This window comes from Palaemon carinicauda, chromosome 25 (assembly GCF_036898095.1).
Source record: "Palaemon carinicauda isolate YSFRI2023 chromosome 25, ASM3689809v2, whole genome shotgun sequence".
NCBI lineage: Eukaryota > Metazoa > Arthropoda > Malacostraca > Decapoda > Palaemonidae > Palaemon > Palaemon carinicauda.
Genome location: NC_090749.1, coordinates 82,856,984 through 82,881,438, shown reverse-complemented (window position 1 = coordinate 82,881,438; position 24,455 = coordinate 82,856,984). Strand labels below are relative to the sequence as shown.

Genomic DNA, 24,455 nt, shown 5'->3' with positions numbered 1-24,455 from the left:
TCTTACCTAGACTAGTCACACTGCTAGTCTCATACAATCACACAGATTGCTCAGGCAGCTAACCAGGTTTTGCACAGGTTTTAGTGAGGTATCAGGGTTTCTCCTTGTTACATGCTGAGCATTTACGGGGAAAAACCCTGGGTCAAACACCAGCCAGTTGGTTTGGACTTACACCCTCCTAAAGGATGATTCTTCCCTAATAAAGAGCAAAAGGGTTTGTATTTAGTGTCGGAACAAATGACAAATTTGAAAGTAATTTGCATTTTTCCTAACGATACAAACCTTAAGCTCTTTGGCCCACCATTACTTGTACTCTTGTAAGTCCTGCTTGCAATCAAAAGTGACGAGACAACACAGGTGTGTGTGAGCGGGGTAGCAGGCTGCCCCTCCACCCCTGCTAACTAGTGGTGCGGTAGTTACACCTAGCTAAAAGCCTTATGACTAGTCCTTCACTTCCTCGCAATTATATCCCTAATAAAGAGCTCAAGGTTTGTATCGTTAGGAAAAATACAAATTACTTAGAAATTTGTCATATTTATTATGTTCCCTTTCTTCAAACAAGGTGGAGTCGGGCAATGTATATATTATGAACGGGCTCACCCTTACTGTGTACTTATCTATTCACCTCCCATTGAAATCTTTTACTCCTTCCAGCACTGATTGCCCAGGCTGTTATCCTATGAGGAAAATGAGGTATCAGGCGGCCTCTTGAGGAGTTCGTATGAAGCACATGAGGTCATCCTGGGGTAGTAGCCAGCCAGTTGGTGTGAGGTCTTCAACCCATCTTAAGGTGAGTCTCCTACGTAAAGAACAGAAGGGTTGTATGCTGCACTGGAACAAATGACTATGGTTCCGTAACTGGAATACAAACCAACGCTATTTATAGGGGTATTACTTTCGGCGAAGCTGAAAGGACGAGCCATTAGAATTTAGCGAGGGTTAACCAACCAGACTGCTAGTTAGCTGGGATGGGGGTTAGTAGCTTCCTCTCTCATCTACACACCTGTGACTGTGCTTTGCTTTGCTTTTGGCTCAGACGGAGAACGGTTGTTAATGCTCTTCCTCCTCACCAATTTGGACAGCCATTACTAATCCCATTTTTGCCTTTTCTTCTCAGTTTTTATATGCCTTCCCTGCCAGTCATGCGTATTTGCCCTTGGCCCGAGGGCTCCTCCTGCGGGACATTTATGTCCACTGAGGATACCGATCCCCACCTTTTTTGTCCAGCTTGTAGGGGGCAACAGAGTGATATGGATAAGAAGTGTAGTGAGTGTTGGTAGTGGTCTGCCTCCCAGTGGGAAATGTTTGGTCGACGGACGAAGAAGAAGTCTAGAAGGGATTCTTCTCCTTTGAAGGTTTCCTTAAACAAAAGAAACCCAACCCCCAACCTTCCTCCAAAGCTTCTTCTTGACTGGTTTCCTCCAGGAACCATCTAGGAGTAGCGCAGGCCCTTTAACTCCTGAACAACCTCGGTCCTTGAGAGACGATGACGCTAGCAAACTGGCTCTGCCTCGCCCCCCTGGGGAGTCCTTGTCTCTCGATCCTTTTTTGCAGATTTGGCTGTTCCTGTGACTGCTCGGTCCGCCTTCCTAGGAGGTGTTGCTGTAGTGGTATATCTTGCATGTAGCTAGTATTTTTTCTCTTGCTGGTACAATATACAAAAGGGATGTTAATTTTGGCCTTTGATTATTCTAATTGATATAATATTCCTAACAGTTTTTTCAAATATATTTTTTGTTTTTATGTATACAGCATTTCATTTCAGAACCTCTCACCACGGTTTCTTTTCCCCAGTGACCCGGTTCTGGGTTACTAAACGGAACATTAAAATCCTAACAAAACATGACTGCAGAACCCTCAATGCCCGAATTCTTTACTGAAAACTTCCCCAATGTTAATAATCAATGGCCTTAATATTGACCAGTCATGCTCTGCGGTCAAATCTGCTTTGAAGAACAGCAGCTAAAACTGAAGAATGGCATGCCAAAATACAGCTGAGGGCCAGTGTCTGTCTTCCCTCATTACTTACAATCACATCAAACAATTCATTCTTACACTAAAGTTTCTGTAAGCTTTCAGAAGTGTTGACATCACATTGATGGGAAAGTATGAAAAATATTGCACTTTACTTAATACAACACTTCAATACAGTTTTTCCCTTGATCGCGGGACTATAACATACCATAATTTAATTCTTGTCCCTCATCTCACTCATATCATGAATATGAAAACTCAGTCACCATAAACTTTTTTTTTATTTTCAGCAGGAATCTCAGATCTCCAATCGGCAGGATTCCCTGTCATCCCAATCTCTTTTCTAAGTTAGCCCTTATCAGTCTGATGATGAAGGCATCCATGAGTCATTGCAGACCTTCAGTTATAACAGTTAAACAGACCACTACACACTAGCTACAGGCAATACTCAAATCTCTCTAGAGAATACCCTAATTCTCTCTCCCTTACACTCCCTACTGAGTGTAGGGGTTGCTGTCAATACCTTGATTATGTAGCTATCAATACCTGGGAATAAGATAATAACGAATAAAAGTATTTTTTTTTTGGAAAAAGGCACAGAGGGATAATCAAAATTAAGTTTCTAAAATAATACAAAAAATTACTATTTGTTTCATAGTCACAAACCATTTAAGTTTTCCTAGATACAAACCATTTTTTTCTATTTCATTGCTGCAGCTTCTCGAGCGTGGTGCAGCGCTCGTCTGCTTCGGAGTGGATCCTTTAGTCCTTGTGGACCTTGGGGTGTCTGAGGAGTCGTCTGCTGCTTTGCTGGCCGACTCTGTTCCTGTCTTTTCTTTTGCTCCTTCCGCCGATGCCAGGACTGCGCTTCCCCTCTCATCAACCTTTCTTCGGGGTTGGAGCAAATTCCAAGGCATGTCTCTCCTGCAGGTGATCACCTCTCTCGTTTGCAAGAGACCACACATAAAGACTCTTCTTCGGAGGCCTGCTGACAGTCAGCATGCTGATCAACCTGCTCCTGCGGAGGCTCAACCTCGGGGTAGTCCCCTTCGCTGAGATCGCCCACCCCTTTGCCTCAGACTAGCTCCTTCATCTCCGGTGAAGAGATGTTTGTTCAGCTCTTTAGTGTCCTCCTTGCAGCAATGCTCTTTGGAGGATCTTCCTCCTCCTCCTAAACCTGGTTCCCGATCTTCACCGGTATTTTTGAAATCGCTGCGGTCTCGTTATTTGCCAGCCTTGCGGTGCTAAATAGACCATCTCACCTTGTATCTTACTCGTCAACGAACTTCGGTTCGTCACTCACCTTCTGACTTGACAGCTGCTCATCGTTTGCCATCAAGGATCTGTTCATGATCCTCTCCTGTGGTTGCTCGCCCTTCCATCGATCGGCAGCGCGCCGATCTCTTGCTCGCCAATCTCCAGTTCACCAATCTCCAGCTTCTCGATCTCCAGCTCGCCAATCGCCGATTGTCGACTCATTGATTGGCGAGTCAGAAGCCTGTTCCTCTTCAGCTCGTCATCAGCCTTTGGTTGCACACCTGTCTCTTTCCTGTTGTTCCCCAAAAACTCGTCGCTCTCCAAAAGAGAAAAGCAAACATCACCAGACGTGCGTTCCTCATCGTTCACCGTCTCTTTGTTCTCCTCTCCGCAAACGCAGAACATCGCGCTCGCCGGGAAGAGCGGGAAAGAACAAGCTACAGGAATTTGAGATTCCGAAGAGACCACCTACAAGGCCGATTCCTGTTCCTCGGAAGGAGACGACAGTACCGCATTCACCCTCGATGTCCTCCTTGACAGCAGATAAGGCTACCTCTTGGGATCCCTCTTTGCTGTTCCCTTTAGGGGAACTTTCCGACATTGCCACAATCAGTCAGCAGCCGTGGTTTATAAAATTATGATTTATTCATAGTTTGTTGTTTTCCTTATATCAGTACATCAGGATTTTTAGTTTTTTATTCATAGTTTGATGTCATCTCTATGTTCCAAAATATTGAATCGGAGCCTTGGTTAGTGCGGTTACCCAAGCCGTTACGGTAGGTATCACACCTGCTCGTCCTTCGGGAACTCCCAGGAGTCCCGGGGAAGAGTCTTTCTCTACATTTTCAGACCCAAGGCGAAGATCCACGGTCCCTCCCCGTCAAGAAACTTTGGTTTATTCCTCTCCCCTGAAGTGGGAAAGAGGAGTCCCTGATGAAGTAGCTTCATGTAGAGTCAAGCTGACCCCCGTCAGGTCGTCCAAGGGAGGTCAAGCGTTGCCCTGCCCACTTCTCCTCACTCTCCTGCTCCTCACTCATCGATTCAGTCAGAGTTCTCTCTCATGGAAGAGTCCTTTATGACTCTTTCTGGCCTTTGCTCATTGAGGAAGTCCCATGAGATCACAGAGTAGTCTCGAAACCTGTGGAAGAGTCCATCCTTCCCCCTACGGATGACCAACAGAAGGTCGTTCCATCCAAACCTTGTGTACTAGAGACTTTCTTCCCTCCGAGGACAGAGTTTAAGGATTCAAAAGCTCTGCCAAAGTCTTCATCAAGGATTACAAGACCTGCAGAGGGGGTCAAGCAGTCTACATCTGGCCACTTCGATAACGACAATGACCCACCCCAAGATGAAGTCTTGTGGGTGGAAGACAACGATTCAGCTGTCAGTCCTTCTTCAGAAGCTGAACAGAAAGAGTCAGAACATGGCATCTGGTAGGTTATAGCTTGCATGAGGTCCCTCAATGGGTTGGCAGACCCGTTGATGGCTCCTCAGGAGAGCAAGGACACGGTTCTCGACCTGCGTCTTTGGCAGTCGGAAGCCTTCAAGTCCAGCGCAGCTTTGCCCTGGTCTCAGGGACTGAAGTGTGCCCAGCGGAAGGTGTCTTCCCAGCTCTGTGACTCCTCTAGTTCTCTTCAAACAAGCTCATTCTCAAAACTCCTGCGATATCTGAGTGTTCAGCAGAGGAATTTTTACGTGGTCCTTGACGAGCGTCTCCCGGGTCTTCCTCTTCATCATTCCTTAGAGGAAATTACGAAGGGGATCTCTCTAGAGACTCCCCGGGCTTCAAGTTTCCTTCTCAGCTTTGGAGATTCTAAACAAAGAGAAAGTGGCAAAATATGCAATGCAGGCTTCTTCGCGGCTGGATCTATGGTTGGGATTAGTGAGAAACCGGGTGCGGACCGAGGTTTTTTCCAAAGAAGGCTCCAGGAAGGTGATGGAGTCTTTCCTCCTGTCGGGTACTCGGACTATTGAGTTCATTGACCAACAAGTAGAGAACGTGTGGGTGAACACCATCTTAAGGGGGCCGGCTGGCTAGTGCGTTTTTTTGGGCTCAGGCCATGTCGTCCTGATGGAAGGTTCCTATTGGTAGCTTTCTAAGGGATATTTGGCTACAGTGATATTCTCAGAGAATTAACCTTTAGGTCTCCTGAATTCTACCTCTTGGCACGAATATCCGTAACATTTCTCCTAAGGATATCTCATAATATCAGGGGACGTATATCTTGATACGACACATAGAAATCTTTACCCCGAATAGCGTTTTCGTTTCGAGGCGGAAGAGTGGCGAAAAACAGAAAGGGGAGCCGTTATCAAGGTTACCCTTTTCTCCCATACTATTACGAGTATCCAAGATGGCGCTTATTCCTATTTTTGTAGCGAATTCGCATGGTGGTTTTCCCTGTTGCTCTAAAGTTTGTGATCGATTGATTGAGGTTTTATCATGCAATCTCCAGCTTCTTCTGCCTCTGGAAAGTTGAGTATTTATTCTTTACAGTATATAATTTTTAGCTCCTGCTTCACAGTGAAATTAGTTTAATTTAATGTGTTATAGAGCTTGACCGGTCACCGGAGGGGCCATGGGCGCTGTCGTTCGTTATACATGTGTTATTTAGTTAGCAGAACGATACTCCCGGTTGTAATAGCATGAATAAATTATGAAAGCTATTTAAACACAATTATACTAGGAAGGTTATATATTATGTCGATCGTATATATTAGAGTTTCGGCGATTTAGGTAACTGAACTTCGCCCTGCGCTAGGCTACCTATCCTACGCGCGTAAGTTTACATTCCTACATGATATAGAATGACATCCCTAGTTGTAATAGCATTAATAAATTATGAAAGCTATTTAGGCACAAATATACTAGTAAAGATATACATAATTATGCATATATTTCCTCTTCCTTATGTCGATCGTATATGTTAGAGTTTCGGCAATTTAGGTAACCGAAATCTCGCCTCGCGCTAGGCTACCTAGCCTATGCGCTTCAGTATACTTTCATACATGTTCTCAGTTTACCCTCGTGTATTGTTTTATCAATTCATGGGGCGATAGATATCTCCTAGAATTATTATATAACTCGATACTCGTCTCCTGTGGAGATTTAAGGGTAATCCCTCCTTCCCTCTGAGTGCCGCCATAGGCGACAACCCTATCTTGGTCTTGCCATAGAGTAGACACTCCGGCTTGACTAAGCTAGTGTTTTCTGTCTCTTACCCTTTCCGGCGGATAGCCGGCTTTGGTTTCGAAAGAACCTCAGAGTATTCAGTCTTTTTGTTGGCGGCCGAGCATCAGGGTGAGTAGTCACTACCCTGCCGGCTTACAGCTGCCGGCATAGGAGGCTATGCCTCCCTAGGCCACACTTGAAGTGGTTGTATGATGCCGCCACCTTCTGCCCTGCGGTCTAGAAGACTAGTCCTGTTTTGGCAGACGCTAGGCAGAAGAATAGATATTCTTCTGCCGCCTAGGATGGTGCCAAAACTGAAACGAAGTTTCTCCCCTGTTCGGAAGTGGCGGCAATTCTGCCGCCTCCTCCTAACACTGTTTCAGCAGACCCTAGGCTGAAGAATAGATATTCTTCTGCCACCTAGGATGGCACCGATACTGAAACAGAGTTTCTCCCTTGTGAGGTAGTGGCGGCAACCTTGCCGCCTTCTTCCACACTTAATACAGGACCCTTTCCCTGCCCCTCTCTGTCCTTTAGCGATGGCCTAGTCGTTGCAACCCTGTGGCCGTCGTCCCACAATCCCACCACTTGCCGGGAAGGTTGTGGTGCCAGCCGGGTTCCTATATAAGCAGCTGTATAGTCACTCAGTCTTTCCCTTATGGACGCAAGGCTCCGGGAAAGGTTGTGCCGGCTGTGACGGCTGCCGGTGGGAGACCCCTTAACTGTCGAGTGTTCTTCAGTCCTTTCTTGGATTGCTATCCAGATCCCCGAAGTCGGTAGTGACCGGCAATGGATTTTGTGGTTGGATGGAAGCTTGAATGATACATTCTCCCCTTCCATTTGAATCCTCTTTCTGGAGGAAGGCAGTAAGATTAAGTACTTACACCTTTATTTATTGTTAACAAATATTTATTAAGGTAGCCATTCACTCCATGCTTTCTCTCTCTCTGTCAGCTAGTGCCATGTCTCTGACTGGGCTAGTGCCGTCAGGTACTAACCTGCCGGCTGGGCTGGTGCCGCCAGGTACTAACCCAGCCAGCGACACGCAGGGTGGGCTGGTGCCGCCATATCGCCGTCTGGATCGTGCCGCCAGGTGCTAGCCTATTGCCGGCTGAACTACAGTATATGATTACTGTATACAGTAGCCAGTATATTTGCAGTATAGATTATACTGCAGACAGAAAACTATAGTATATATTATACAGTAGTTATTTTCCAACATATCTTATGTATCCTTGCACAGTCTATTGTTGAGACCAATCCTATATCGAAAGAAAAGATTTCTTTCAATACACTGATAGCTAATCAGTTGACAATTTACCCCACAATATTAAAGACCTTGAGAAGGGTCAGTGTTAAGATACACTTATCTACCCTTAGGGGTTAGAACCCTTCTCTTGGAATTCCTGAATAGGAAGACCCTATGGCTTTAATTTTGGGGGAGGTCACAGCAATTGGCTGGACAGGAAGCAGAAGTATGTGTCTTTCCTAGTTCCTTTCAAGCTTGACTATCCTAAGCTATGATGGTTTAAATATTAAGATTAATATTTTACATATTTGTTTATCAGGTGAGATAAACAACTGCCTACTCATTTAATTTTCCTCTCTTTACAGGAGGACCTGTGAAGTGCGATGTCATTTTCTGCAACCACAGGAGTAAGGACTTCTGTGGCCACAAAGGGTGCAGGTCTCATGCCCCCTGTACCATCACTAAAGAAACTCTGAGGTACTGGGACCCCCAAGGCTGCAACATATGCCAGACCTTGGTTACCGATGGTTTCGACGACCCCAAGTCAGCGGAGTCGAGGGATGCAGCACAAGCATACTGCGTAGATGGGTACGTGGGTTCCAAAAGAACTCTACGGGACCGTACCTTCCTAACGAAAGGATGCGCAACTTGCTGTTCCCTAAAGCGGGTATTGAAGCTCTCATACCCCAGGCACGACCTGAAATACCATGCGTCCAGATTGCCGTCGAGACGGAAGTCAGTGACGCATTACGAGGTATGGACATCCACCAAGAGGAAAGGATATCTGAAGTGTCCTCGGACACTGTGAAGGATCTTCCAAGGGAGATCACGAGGAGGAGTCTACACTGACTCCCGAGGAAGATGATGAAGTTGAGTCAGAGTCTCTTCCGTCGGTGCCGGCACTGGAGCCGTTACCCTCAACATCTTTTCTGCCCCTCCATCAGACGACATGAGACAGGCACTGGCCAACCTTACAGCTCTGATGGAGAGCATTCGCAAGCAAGGCAAAGCTAGGGAAGCGAAACTTGAAAGAGAGCTCCGTGAAGCTCGACTCTCCGCCTCCCATGGGTCTCACAAGAGACTCAGAGTACAAGACCTCCCACCCTGCTCCGAAACTAATCCTTGGAGATATGCGGAGTATATGCCGATCACCAACGGCAAACTCTATATTTTGGAGGAGATGGGAGCCGTCCCTATTGATAACATTCAGTTCTGGCCAAGCTTCAATGCTTACCCAGACTGCGTCATTCGTCTGAAGCTGGAACCAGCATCGAAGGAAGAGACGGAACCCAAGGAGGTCATAGTATTTGACCATGACAAGGCACAGGCTCTTTTGTCAAGCAGCCTAAAGAACGTGGGCTATACAAATTCTAAGGTGTCTGCCCTCAGCAAGAAACATCCTACCTTTCTTGCTCCAGCTTCAATAGCCTTCCCCTTTACATCGAAGGCTCTTAAAGCCGTTGTCAAGGCAGTAGAGGCTGGCAAACCTTGTCCTACACTGGAGGAGAGTAGACCTCTATTTTTAGCCCTGCCCATGGAGGTTAAGGACTGGAAAGAAGTCCACCTTACCCTCTCAGTTGGGAGGTTGGAGGCAGATATCGCTGGACATCAGTTCAACGAGAATCTCCCAAAGCTGTCAGACTTTCTCTTGCGTAGGGAGCAAGAAACGAAAGAAAGACTAGCGGCATCTCGATCCCTACAGAACTGTATGGAGATGTGCGCAGGCTTAAAGAGCACCCTAGATATGAACATGGTCATGGCCAAGATGCACATGGCTACCTTGGTAAAGGACCTCCTGTATGGCTTTTTCAAAGCCAGGAGGGCATGCAGAGAGTTTGTGTTTGCTACAGCCACTGTAAAACATGAACCCAGGAAGCTGATACCTTCCAATATCAGGTAAAGACCTTGCCAAATGAAGTGGTCAATGAGGTTGTTGACAAAGCTGCCACAGAGAATAGGAACCTTCTCCAGAAGTGGGGCATGTCATCCAAAAGGAAGTCTTCCCCGAATGAGGATCCCCAGCCTAAGAAGAAGACTACGCTCTCGGCCTGCCAAACAACATCATCCTGCAGTCAACATGACCGCGGTGCCCCAAGTGGTTGCTCAACCGCAAACTACTTTCCAGATGGTACCTCAACAGCTGGTTGCCCAGTCACCAGCATTCAACCCTGTGTTTGAGAGGCAGACCACTACCTTTCGTCCAAAAGGTAGAGGCTCCAGACGGGGCTCCTCAAAACAGCCCTCACGAGGTAAGGGAGGTAGGGGAGGACGCGGTCAGGAAGATAAATCCTCCGGAAAACAGAAGAAATGAGATGCTTCAGATTGGAGGGAGGCTCCGACAATTTCAGGATCGTTGGACCTTAGATCTTTGGGGCCACAGCCTAATCAAGGACGGACTTGGATGGAGCTAGAGCAAGGCTCCACCATCATTTCCTCAATTCTTCCAACACTCAACCCCCTTACTAGAAGAATATACACTAGAACTATTGAGCAAACAGATAATAAGGAGGGCAAAGTCCATCAAATTCCAAGGAAGGCTGTTTTGGGTTCCCAAAGAGGACTCAGACAAACTCAGAGTCATTCTGGACTTGTCGCCACTCAACAAGTTCATCGAGAACAACAAGTTCAGGATGTTAACCCTTCAACACATAAGGACCCTGTTACCAAAAGGGGCGTACACAGTCTCGATAGACCTGGCAGATGCTTATTGGCATATTCCAGTCAACCGCCCTCTCTTCTCCTATCTAGGATTCAGGCTACAGAAGAAGTATGTCTTTAGAGCCATGCCCTTTGGACTAAACATAGCCCCAAGGATTTTCACGAAGCTTGCAGATGCAGTCGTTGAACAACTACGCCTAGAAGGCGTTCAGGTAGCCGCGTACCTGGACAACTGGCTGGTGTGGGCAGCATCCAGGACGGCTTGTCTGCAAGCATCCAAGAAAGTGATCCAGTTCCTGGAACATCTGGGATTCAAGATCAACATCAAGAAGTCTCGACTTTCTCCAGCTCAAGAGTTTTAATGGCTGGGAATCCATTGGAACTTTAAGTCACACCGTCTCTCCATTCCTCCAAGGAAGAGGAGAGAATGCAGGATCTGTCAAGAGACTACTGAAATCAGACAGGATCTCAAGACGCCAACAGGAAAGAGTAATGGGCTCTCTCCAGTTTGCAGCAGTGACAGACCCAGTGCTAGAAGCACAACTGAAAGATGCTTCAGGAGTCTGGAGAAGATACGGATCAAACGCTCGAAGAGATCAAAGAAGACCGATACTGACCTTACTGCGATCACTTCTCAAGCCATGGTCGAAGGCCAAGAACCTAAACAGGACTGTGCCCTTGCAACCACCTCTACAATCGGTGACCATCCACACGGATGTCTCAAAGGATGGGGAGGTCACTCCCATCAATGGAAAGTCCAAGGGACCTGGTCTTCTCTGTTCAAGACCTTTCACATCAACATTTTGGAGGCCATGGCAGTCCTTTTGACGTTGAAGAAACTCTTCCCTCGCAGATCAGCCCACATCAGGCTGATCCTGGACAGCGAAGTGATAATGAGATGTCTGAACCGTCAAGGCTCGAGATCGCCCCAGATCAACCAAGTGATATTGGCCATCTTCCGTCGGGCGGAAAACAAGAGATGGCATTTATCAGCAGTTCACCTTCAAGGGTTCTGTAATGTGACAGTGGAGGCTCTATCCAGGCTCAAGCCGAAAGAGTCGAAATGGTCCCTAGACGCAGACTCATTCTCCTTCATCTTACATCAAGTCTCGGAACTGCAGATCAACCTCTTCGCGATGAGCGACAACAAGAAACTACCTCGATATGTAGCCCCATACGAGGACCCTCTAGTGGAGGCGACGGACGCCATGTCCCTCGACTGGGAACAGATGAAACCGGGTTTACCTGTTTCCTCCGACCAATCTCCTAATGAAGGTCCTCAACAGGCTGAGATCCTTTCGGGGAATGGCGGCTCTAGTGGCTCCCAAGTGGCCAAAGAGCAACTGGTTCCCTCTGGTTATGGAACTGAAGCTGTGGCTGGTCCCTCTACCGGACCCAGCACTATCTCAACAGGTACAGAAGTAGATTGTCTTCGCTTCATCACAGAGAACCCAAAACCTTTATCTCATGATTTTCTCTCCTTAGCGGTTAAGAAAAGATTTGGGATCTCAAAAGGCAGTTTAGACTTCTTAGATGAATACAAGTCCAAGTCAACCAGAAGACAATATGAATCATCTTGGAAAAAGTGGGTTGCTTTCGTCAAAGCAAAAGGACCGAAAGAAATCTCAATGGATTTTTGTCTGTCCTTCTTCATCCACCTTCATAGACAAGGTCTGGCAGCCAACACAATAACTACGTGTAAGTCGGTTCTGACTAGACCTCTGTTATACGCCTTCCAAGTGGACCTGTCGAACGAAATCTTTAACAAGATCCCTAAGGTATGTGCTAGACTCAGGCCTGCAGCTCCCCCAAAGCCCATATCATGGTCCTTGGACAAGGTCCTTCACTATGCTTCAGCAGTGAACAATGAAGATTGCTCTCTTAAGGATCTGACTCAAAAATTATTTTCCTGTTCGCTATAGCCTAAGAGGCTAGAGTTAGTGAAATAGTGGCCCTATCCAGAGACGAGGGCCATATTCAGTTCACAGAAGCGGGAGAACTGAATCTTTTTCCTGATCCAATCTTTCTCGCTAAGAACAAGCTACCCACTAAGAGATGGGGTCCCTAGAGAATCTGCACTCTGAAGGAAGATGTCTATCTGTGTCCAGTAGAACGTCCAAAGGTCTATCTTCGAAGAACTTTAGACTTCAGGGGAGGACAGCTCTTTAAAGGAGAAACTTCAGGATCAAACTTATCCCTAAAACAGCTGAGGGCGAAGCTCACCTACTTTATTTGCAGAATGGATCCTGACAGTAGACCCGCAGGTCATGATCCAAGGAAAATTGCTTCATCACTGAACTTTTTTCAGTATATGGACTTTGAGCGTCTTCGCTCGTACACTGGATGGAAATCATCCAGAGTCTTCTATAAACATTATGCAAAATAGGTGCATGAGTTGAAGCATTGTGTGGTGGCGGCAGGTAGTGTATTAAAACCTGTCGTCTAGTACTGCGATGAACAGTGAATTGATTGGGAATATTAATTACCGGGTAAAAGTGTTGATACCTTACAGTGCAAGTCATTTTAAGTGAGTGTCACCATGGTGACACTAAAGACTGTTCAAATTATTTTAGGTGGAGAATTACACAGATAACACTCGTGCCGTGTGTACTTTACACTGTGTTGATAGTATCCAACATTACAGAAAACTATATCAGAAAATTTTATTAAAATGTTATTTTTATTAATAAAATAAATTTTTGAATATACTTACCCGGTGATCATATAAGCTGTCAGCTCTGCTGCCCGACAGAAAAACCTAAGGACAAAATACGCCAGCGATCGCTATACAGGTGGGGGTGTACATCAACAGCGCCATCTGTCGAGCAGGTACTCAAGTACTCCATGTAAACACAGAACCAATTTTCTCCTCGGTCCACTGGGTCTCTATTGGGGAGGAAGGGAGGGTCCTTTGATATATGATCACCGGGTAAGTATATTAAAAAATTTATTTTATTAATAAAAATAACATTTTTCAATATTAAACTTAGCCGGTGATCATATAAGCTGATTCACACCCAGGGGGGTGGGTAGAGACCAGCATTACATGTTTACATTATTAAGAGCTAAGTATTTTGTATTTCATTTTAGCAGTTATTCAAAATAACAAACATAAAATAAATAAGTACCTGGTAAGGAAGTCGACTTGAACAATTACTCTGCCTTTTTAAGTACGTCTTCCTTACTGAGCCTCGCGATCCTCATAGGATGCTGTGCGACTCCTAGGAGCTGAAGTATCAAGGGTTGCAACCCATACTAAAGGACCTCATCAAAACCTCTAATCTAGGCGCTTCTCAAGAAAAGAATTTGACCACCCGCCAAATCAACCAGGATGCGAAAGGCTTCTTAGCCTTCCGGACAACCCAAAAACAACAATAAAAAACATTTCAAGAGAAAGATTAAAAAAGAATTTGACCACCCGCCAAATCAACCAGGATGCGAAAGGCTTCTTAGCCTTCCAGACAACCCAAAAACAACAATAAAAAACATTTCAAGAGAAAGATTAAAAAAGGTTATGGAATTAGGGGAATTGTAGTGGTTGAGCCCTCACCCACTACTGCACTCGCTGCTACGAATGGTCCCAGGGTGTAGCAGTTCTCGTAAAGAGACTGGACATCTTTAAGATAAAAAGACGCGAACACTGACTTGCTTCTCCAATAGGTTGCGTCCATTATACTCTGCAGAGATCTGTTTTGTTTGAAGGCCACTGAAGCTGCGACAGCTCTAACTTCATGTGTCCTTACCTTCAGCAAAGCATGGTCTTCCTCATTCAGATGGGAATGAGCTTCTCGTATCAACAGTCTAATATAATAGGAAACTGCATTCTTCGACATAGGTAAAGAAGGTTTCTTAATAGCACACCATAAAGCTTCTGACTGTCCTCGTAAAGGTTTAGTTCGTTTTAAATAGAACTTAAGAGCTCTAACAGGGCACAAGACTCTTTCTAGTTCATTTCCAACCAAATTAGAAAGGCTTGGAATATCGAACGATTTCGGCCAAGGACGAGAAGCTAGTTCGTTTTTGGCTAGAAAACCAAGCTGCAAAGAACATGTAGCCGTTTCAGATGAAAATCCGATGTTCCTGCTGAAGGCGTGTATCTCAATGACTCTTTTAGCTGTAGCTCAGCAGACGAGGAAAAGAGTCTTTAAAGTGAGATCTTTAAAGGAGGCTGATTGTAGCGGCTCGAACCTTTCTGACATAAGGAATCTTAGTACCACGTCTAAATTCCAACCTGGTGTGGCCAAACGACGCTCCTTCGAGGTCTCAAAAGACTTAAGGAGGTCCTGTAGATCTTTGTTGTTGGAAAGATCTAAGCCTCTGTGACGGAAGACTGCTGCCAACATGCTTCTGTAACCCTTGATCGTGGGAGCTGAAAGAGATCTTTCCTTCCTCAGATATAAAAGGAAGTCAGCTATTTGAGTTACAGAGGTACTGGTTGAGGATACTGATACCGACTTGCACCAGCTTCGGAAGACTTCCCACTTCGACTGGTAGACTCTAAGAGTGGATGTCCTCCTTGCTCTAGCAATCGCCCTGGCTGCCTCCATCTTGAACGGGGGGAATGCATAAAGGTCTAGATGGGACCAATCCAGTAGAAAGGCATCTATATGAACTGCTGCTGGGTCCGGGATTGGCGAGCAATAATTTGGGAGCCTCTTGGTCATTGAGGTTGCAAAGAGATCTATGGTAGGTTGGCCCCATGTGGCCCAAAGTCTCTTGCATACATTCTTGTGAAGGGTCCATTCTTTTGGGATGATTTGACCCTTCCGACTGAGGCGGTCCGCCATGACATTCATGTTGCCTTGAATGAACCTCGTTACTAGAGACAGGTTTAGGTCTCTTGACCAGGTGAGGAGGTCCCTTGCGATCTCGTACAACTTCAGAGAATGGGTCCCTCCTTGCTTGGAGATGTACGCCAAGGCCGTGGTGTTGTCGGAGTTCACCTCCACCACCTTGCCTAGAAGGAGGGACTTGAAGCTTTTCAAGGCCAGATGAACTGCCAGAAGCTCCTTGCAGTTGATATGTAACGCTCTTTGCTCCGCGTTCCAGGTGCCCGAGCATTCCCGACCGTCTAATGTCGCACCCCAGCCCGTGTCCGATGCGTCCGAGAAGAGAACGTGGTTGGGGGTCTGAACAGTCAGTGGCAGACCCTCTCTGAGGTTGATGTTGTCCTTCCACCAGGTCAGTGATGACTTCATCTTCTCGGAAATAGGGATCGAGACCGCTTCTAGCGTCTTGTCCTTTCTCCAGTGAACAGCCAGGTGAAATTGAAGGGGACGGAGGTGCAGTCTCCCTAACGCAATGAACTGGTCCAGTGATGAAAGCGTCCCTATCAGACTCATCCACTGTCTGACTGAACATCGGTCCTTCATTAGCATGTTCTGGATGCATCCTTGGGCTTGACTTATTCTGGGGGCCGACGGAAAAGCCCGAAAAGCTTGACTGTGAATCTCCATCCCTAGGTACACTATAGTTTGGGATGGGACCAGTTGGGACTTTTCCATATTGACCAGGAGACCCAATTCCTTGGTCAGATCTAGAGTCCACTCTAGATTCTCCAGACAGCGACGACTGGACGAAGCTCTTAAAAGCCAGTCGTCCAAATAGAGGGAGGCTCTGATGTCTGCTAAATGCAGGAATTTGGCAATATTCCTCATCAGTTTCGTAAAGACAAGAGGCGCCGTGCTTAGGCCAAAGCACAGGGCTTGAAATTGGTAGACAACCTTCCCGTAAACGAACCTTAGAAAAGGTTGGGAATTGGGTGGATGGGGACGTGAATGTAAGTGTCCTTGAGGTCTAAAGAGACCATCCAGTCTTCCTTCCTGACCGCTGCTAGAACAGACTTTGTCGTCTCCATGGCGAACGTCTGCTTGGTGACAAAGACATTCAGAGCACTGACGTCTAGCACCGGTCTCCACCCTCCTGTCTTCTTTACCACTAAGAAGAGACGGTTGTAGAAGCCCGGGGATTGATGGTCCCGGACTTTGACTACCGCTCCCTTTTCTAGTAAGAGAGACACCTCTTGCTTCAAAGCTAGTCGCTTGTCCTCCTCTCTGTACCTGGGAGAGAGGTCGATGGGAGTCATTGCTAGAGGGGGCTTGTGCAAGAATGGGATCTTGTACCCCTCTCTGAGCAACTTCACAGATTGAGCATCTGCGCCCCTGTTCTCCCAGGACTGCCAGTAGTTCTTGAGTCTGGCTCCCACTGCTGTCTGAAGAAGGTGGCAGTCAGACTCTGCCTCTAAAGGACTTGGTACCTTTCTTCTTGCTCCCACGTTTCCCTTCGGCACGAGCACCTCCTCTGCTGGAGGCTCTGCCACGAAAGGGCGGAATAAATCTTGACGCTGGAGTATCCATCCTGGGTCTAGACACGGAAGGCAAAGGGGTGGCTTTTGAATCAAGGAGGCAGCAATCTCCTTGATCAACTCCTCTGGGAAAAGGCACTTCGAGAGAGGGGCAAACATAAGCTCCGACCTCTGACATTGAGTTACTCCAGCTGACAAGAAGGAGCAAAGGTTTTCTCGTTTCTTGAGGACCCCGGAAACGAACGAAGCCGCAAGCTCACTGGAACCGTCCCGTATGGCCTTGTCCATGCAGGACATAATGAGCATGGAAGTTTCCTTGTCAGAAGGGGAGGTCTTCCTGCTCAAGGCTCCCAAACACCAATCCAAAAAGTTAAACACTTCGAACGCTCTGAACACTCCTTTCATCAGATGATCTAAATCTGAAGGAGTCCAACAAATCTTGGAGCGTCTCATGGCCAGCCTGCGGGGAGAGTCTACTAGACTTGAGAAGTCGTCCTAGGCAGAGGCAGGAACTCCCAAGCCGAGAACTTCTCCCGTGGCATACCAGACGCTCGATCTGGAAGCGAGTTTCGCAGGGGGAAACAAGAATGCTGTCTTCCCCAGGTGCTTTTTGGACTGCATCCAATCTCCCAACACCCTTAAAGCTCTCTTGGACGAGCGGGCGAGGACGAGCTTCGTAAAGGCAGGCGCGGATGACTGCGTGCCTAAAGCGAACTCAGATGGAGGTGAGCGTGGGGCCGCAGAAACAAACTGATCGGGATATAACTTCTTGAACAGTGCAAGTACTTTTCTAAAGTCCAAGGAGGGAGGCATGGTCTTGGGTTCGTCGATGTCCGTGTGCGGGTCGTCAAGGTGTGCAGCGTCGTCATCATCAGAGAGTCCATCGTCTGAATGCTGAAGAGGAAGCGGCAAAGGAGTAGGCATTGGCTGGTCAGCTGAGTCCGGCAGCACGGGTGCATGCGTGACTGCACTGGACGCAACGTCATGGAACTGTTGGTCAGTCTGTGAGCAGGCAACAACCATAGCTGCGCGGGGGCGCAAAGCGTCTACTCCCGACTGTCTAGTCTGCTGTGGGCGAGTAGGGGTAACCACAGTGGGTTGCGGAGGTTGACGCACCGCGTCAAAACAAAACAACTTAGGTTGTTGTTGTTGTAACTCGCGAACGTCAACGGAGGGTTCCGTGCGTCGGCGAACGTCAACATGCGGCTGGCAGGGTACAGTGCGCATGGGTGGCGGGACTCTCACAGCTGGAGTGCGGGAGAAGGTAGCCTCAGCGTCAACTGGACGCACAACCGTGGTTGGTTGTAGGCTAACGGGTGCAGCGTCAACCTTCTCCGCACGAAAGTCCTGCATTAAAGATGACAACTGTGTCTGCATGGTCTGCAGCAAAGCCCACTTAGGGTCTACAGTAGCAGGTGCGGCAACAGACGGTGTTACTGCCTGTTGCGGTACCGCTTTGCCTCTCTTAGAAGGTGTGCAGTCATCGGAAGACTGCAGCGAGTCCGAACTGACCCAGTGGCTACAACTGGGCCGTTGGACTTGCGCGGAAGGGACCTTGCGTTTGAGAGGTCGTGAGACCTTGGTCCATTGTTTCTTCCGAGAAACATCTTCCGCAGACGAGGAATAAATGGGCTCTCTCGTCTTCTTGTGGGTGGGGCGATCTTGGCAAGATACGTCCGAAACCACGGAGGGAACGTCTGTCCGCTGATTAAAGCCTGTCGAACCCTTTGGTCGTACGACATTGCTTCTCCCCTGGGCTTGGGAGCTTGCAAGAGGTCCCGGACTGGGAGGACGACAGGCACGAACAGACGCACCCTCAAGCGCAACACTAACACTTTTCACAACACTTCCACTCACTAGGTCACTACCCACTGCACTCTTACCCTTCAACTCCCTGACGTCTGCCATGAGTTGGTTACGGTCACTCGCCAATGACTCGACTCTCTCACCCAGAGCCTGGATGGCACGCATCATATCTGCCATCGAAGGTTGTTGAGTGCTAGAAGGGGGATCAGGAGCAACCACTACAGGGGAAGGAATAGGTTGTGGGGCATGGGGAGAGGAAAAATCAACTGAGCAAGATGAACTCCTCCTGACTCTATCTCTCTCTAGCCTACGTGAATATTTCAGGAATTCGAGAAAATCGAATTCCGAAAGCCCAACGCATTCCTCACACCGATCTTCCAATTGACAGGATTTACCCCGACAATTGGAACAAATGGTGTGCGGATCGATAGAGGCCTTCGGAAGACGCCTTGAACAGTCCCTAGCACTACACTTCCTGTATTTAGGGACTTGAGAAGGGTCAGCTATCTTGAATTAGTCAAAGGGGAATTCAAAATCTATCCAAGTCGTCAACAAATAATCCAAAATTCAATCAAAGAATGCAAGGAAGTATTGAAGATAACCTCTGCAAAGCGAAAGCTAATAACTAGAAATGAGTACTTCACCAAAATCTGTGAAAATCAATCCAGTAAGCAACTGCGTATTTAGTAGGTCTTGCCGGTGGCACGACAGAGAGAAAATTGGTTCTGTGTTTACATGGAGTACTTGAGTACCTGCTCGACAGATGGCGCTGTTGATGTACACCCCCACCTGTATAGCGATCGCTGGCGTATTTTGTCCTTAGGTTTTTCTGTCGGGCAGCAGAGCTGACAGCTTATATGATCACCGGCTAAGTTTAATATTGAAAATTTTCAAATTCAGTTGTGGCACTAATCATTTCTTCCCTTTCAGGTGGAAACAAAATTTTTCTGTATTATGTTGCCTAATGTATATTGCTCTGTATATATGTTAACATATATTACACATGTTACTTTATATGTGGTCAGCAGCCAACCTTGGCAATTATAATCAAGACAAAGTTCCAAACTGGTGGCATAAGAAAACTTCAAGCTTAATGCAGAACCCCACAACATTAGGGTTAACAACCAATGCAGTGAGTCAACAGGATCTGGACATAAATCTCCAACTACCTTCTGATAATGGAGACACAAATATCCTAGGAATTCCCCACTGTAAATCATTGCTTGCCCTCACCTGGAACTTTCAAATTCCTCTACTTGACTCCCTACTGCGTGTAGGGTATTATGGCTGTTACCTGTTAAGAGAAACTATAACAAAGTCATTATTTAGGGGGCACTTGAGGATTAACTAAACTACTGTAAAAAATGAATAAAATTGACAATTTTAAAAGCAATAGGTATTTATCTTGACATACAAACACTTAGATTTTTTTCACAAAACCCTTATTCATTGTAGTGTGAGCAGGGTAACCCATACTACTCAAACTCCCCCCCCCCCTCTAACTAGCAGTGGGGTAGATATACCTCTCTAAAAGTCTCATGGGTAGTTCCCAGCTTTGCCTAAAGTATATTCCCTATAAAGAGCTCAAGGTTTGTATTGTTAGGAAAAATACAAATTACTTCCAAATTTGCATTTTTCCTAACCATACAAACCCCTCTACTTTAACAAGAAGAAAGTCCAGCTTTCCATGTATCCGACTGTAAAAACAATTGTTTTACTTAATGTAGCGGGCATTTGAGCCCAATAGTGGTGTTTTTGCTCTGCATGCCTCTGGGTTGTTGTTAGCTCCTCAGTCCCATTTTGGTTGGCATCGGATAACTAATTTTTGTTGTTCTCTGATTTTACTGAAGTGATCATTGTAGACCAAGAGCAGCCATAGATTCGGCTTTGTCCTGGAATTGAGGAAAGGACGTGCAATAATTTCATGAGCGAATATCATGTGGATCTTCACACGATCTGTAAGTACAGTACTCAGGACTTCGCGTGTCCTGAATGCTGGACTTGGGCTACCTAACAATGGCTCGAGTACAGCATGGTAAAAAGAAAACGAAGACTGCAATAAAAAAAAGCATCCTGGCTCATCGGAATTTGATACATTGTCTTCGGATTCACACATTTCACACATGTTGTTGAAGCGAACACAAGAAGATATTCAAGGAATGGAAGATCCTTTGTCGAAGGTTATTGACAAGTTGGCAAAGGAGTTGTGGTCTTCCTTTGTATGGAGTAAAATTCCATCATTAGAGAACTTCTAGAAGTTGTAAAAATATGCTCTTCTGGATGTCAAAGTGTTGGCAAGTCTCCTGGGTCCCCCTCTTTCTCCACATCTTCCTTCAACTCTTTCATCACTCCCAGGTCCAAGTTTCTCTTCCCCGGAGGCTCCTCCTTATTCCCCTGCTACAAGAACATGGAATATATTTGGACCTGGATAGGACACTAAGTTACTACAAAGCCATCATGATCGTACGCCTTCCCTGGACAGGGAGGAGCAAGAAGTGATACAGAAAAGAAAGCCAAAAGATCGGAATTGGCCGGTGATTGGGACCCAAAGACTCCCTTCGTTTGGCATAATCCTAGTACTCACGAAGGTCTCTCGCTGTAACAATCGTCAATATGAAGAAGAGTGCCACGTGATGTATTCAAGTTTACTCGCCTATATTACAGTTACCAAAAGATCGTCGTCAATACGTGGATGATCCTTTTAAAGTTTGTGATTTTTTGTTACAGGCATAACTGTTAGCAGTCCTGGCTACTTGTTCTGAGGGTAGAGTTTGATAAGAAGAATAGAAAGAAAACTAAGAGATTCGTCAGCTTTTGATGTGATAACGTCCAAGCTTATGCCAAAATTACTCTTTAGTAGGTCCTTTCTCTTGCCTTCGTGACCTATTGTTTCTCCTTCGGATTCCTCTAGGCCTAGGTTCTTAGGAGGAATTCGTTAAGGGTGGGGGAGAGATAGAACCCAGGCTTGTGCTGGGAGCATGCTTCATGAAAAATTGAAGAATCACCTTTTCCAGCAAAGGTAATTCTCTATTCCTTTAAATTTCTTTGGAAGTCTTCATTCTGCTGTACTGACTGACATCTGGGAGCACTTACCCTATGGAAGTTTTGGCCTTCCTTGGGCATCACTGATATTCCATCTGTGGAGGCGCCAGAGGACATGACATCCGCTGACGTGATTTCGTCCTCTGTTGAAAAGAATTGCTGTTGCCATCTCCCAAGATCTCAACTTTGAAGACTGATAACGAGAAGAAGCATACACGTTTCTCTTCCATTCCTATCTCTTTGTTTTCTTCTTGAACTCTTCAACCTCATCCTCCACTGCTGACCATTTTGATGCCATGTTTTCTACCCCAAAGAAGTAGTCGTCAAAGTTCAATAAGACCATTCTGTCACAGTCTCGTGAGATTCCAATCGATCACTCTGCATGTACAGTATGAGCGAGAGAGACGATGCCGTTCCGAGAACCAACCCGGCTCGTTAAATTTCAACGGCTCTTTCGGCTTCATTGGAATCATTCTGTACTCCTATTAAGAGACTCAGGTTTGTATGGTAGTTTGGAAAAATAGGATTACTTTTGAAATTTGTGACATACAGTAGCTTCAAAATTTATTTGTTCCTACAAATACATATTTCTCTTTACTATGGGTATATCATTCTGGCTCAGCTGGAAAACGAGCCATAACCTCGCGTAAAATGTTTTTGGCTTTTTTTCCAGCTAAGCCAGAACAATATAACCATAGTATAGACAAATGGTTTGTGTGGTTGGGAAAATTAGAAATTATTCCAAATTTGTCATATATCTCTAGCTATGCAATTCTGTGTCCTTTACCACCTCAACCATCTCTTTCAGATCTGAGACGAAGATCAAGAGTGTGGGATTTTGTACTTTGGTAGGAAGTTCTATTAACCATAATAATTACCTGGAACATAGATGATCAATTGTTAGTAATTATTTCTCAGCTGATCCCATCTGATGTCGATTTTGGCTTGATGGATAATAATACGTTGGTATTATAAAAATACGTTTAATGTATAAAAGACTACATTACGAACTTTGCTCTGTGACAGCTGACTCCCCAGTGCAAATGGAGCGTCTTACACAAATCTCATAAACCAAAACATTGCTAAACAAAAGAGCATCGCTCTGAAAAGACTTAAATCCTACTCCAGTACAAATCATAAAGAATCACATCTTATCTGAGGTAATCAACAAATGTTTGAATCCTAATACCAAAACAAATCATTACTCTTATGCATAAAGCATAACATGTCTTATTCATGCAATATGATGCAATGTTGTGCAATACCTGAAACACTTGAAACAATATAGTACATTGTTACAATAATACATAACAGTCTCCTCCCCCTTAACTTGACATTGTAAAAACATTCATAAATCTAATCTCTCATGGGGCTTTCCTCTGTTAATCCTATTAGGAAGCACTTTAACCTCATCTTGTACTGGTACATGAATTGGTTCTGAATCTACATTGGATGTTGGACCATCTTGGTTAATACTTGACTCATTTGATCTAACTACTTCTTTAAGTTTCTCATCTCTAACACTCACATGCTCTACTGTCTTTCTGTTTAACGGCTGTAATTGATCAACATGACGTTTTACAACATTATCACCAACACGAACATCATAATGTAAATTTCCCTATCTCTCTTACAATCTCTCCTGGTACCCACTTCTCTGGAGTGTTGTACGATCTTACCATGACATCAGACAAAGGTAAAAAATGTCTTACATTAGGAAGCTTTGCTACTTGTTTATACCCTTTATCTTCTAAATCACTTTGCAAACTTGGATACAACAAATCTAACTTACACCTTATCCTCCTTCCCATTAACAAATTTGAGGGTGCCACGCCTGTTGTGCTGTGCGGCGTTGTTCTATAAGACAATAAAAATTTTGACACATGCAAAAATATATTACCTGAATTTGCTTTTCTACACTTCCTATTGTGTTTAAACGTTTGGACAAATCTTTCAGCCTCTCCATTAGTAGATGGATGATATGTAGCTGAAAATGTATGCTTTATACCATTGACATTACAAAATTCTTTAAACTCTTGTGAGGTAAATTGTGGACCATTATCTGTAACAATTCTTTCTGGAATACCATGCGTTGAAAAAATTTGCATTAACTCTTTTATTGTGGCGTAAGACGTTGTCGTCTTCATTGGGATAATTTCTGGCCACTTACTGTAAGCATCTACTACTATCAAAAACAAATAATTAAAAAAAGGACCTGCAAAATCTATATGCACTCTTTGCCATGGATACCTGGGTAACTCCCACGGGTGCATTCTAGCAAATTGAGGATTGTTTTGTTGCATAACACAATTCATACAATTCTTTATATAACATTCCACATCTTTATCTACACCTGGCCACCATACAAAAGTTCTCGCAATTGACTTTGATCTTACAATACCTTGGTGATCAGCATGTATTTCAGACAAAACCTTATTTCTCAGTGAATTAGGAATAACTACCCTGGAACCTCTCATCACTATTCCTTGTGTCACACTCAGTTCATACCATATATCCTTATACGGTTTACAATTTTCCTCCTTTCCACATAAGTCCCTACCTGTCATTAAACTCTCCAAAACCTTACTAAGTACTGGGTCTTGCTTGGTACTGTGTGCTACATCTTTTGCAGTTATTGGTACATTATATACTGAAATTAACAGAACACTATCATCATACTCTTCTGGAGCCTTGTCTACGGGTAATCTGGATAAAGCATCTGCATTACCCATATTTGATGTTGGACGGTATTCTATATCATAGTGGTACGCTGCTAACGTAACTGCCCAACGTTGTAGTCTTGCAGCTACCAACGTAGGTAAACTTGCTTTTGGACCCAATATTGCTAATAAAGGTTTATGATCTGTAACAAGTGTGAACTTTTTCCTACCATAAAGATACATATGGAATTTTTTAACTCCATAAACTAATGCTAAACCTTCCTTTTCTATTTGAGAGTAATTCCTTTCTGCCTTGTTCAATACTCTAGAAGT

At 45.3% G+C, this 24,455-nt stretch overlaps 1 protein-coding gene across 1 annotated transcript in view; it reads left to right on the top strand.

The window, feature by feature from the left end:
- Positions 1 to 660: 660 nt before the first annotated feature.
- LOC137619252 (zinc finger protein OZF-like) overlaps positions 661 to 24,455 on the top strand; it is a 99,240-nt gene continuing 75,445 nt past the window's right edge. Inside the window, exon 1 of the mRNA XM_068349429.1 lies at positions 661 to 790. The gene's annotated coding sequence lies outside the window, so the exon portion shown is untranslated. The remainder of the gene's footprint in view (positions 791 to 24,455) is intronic.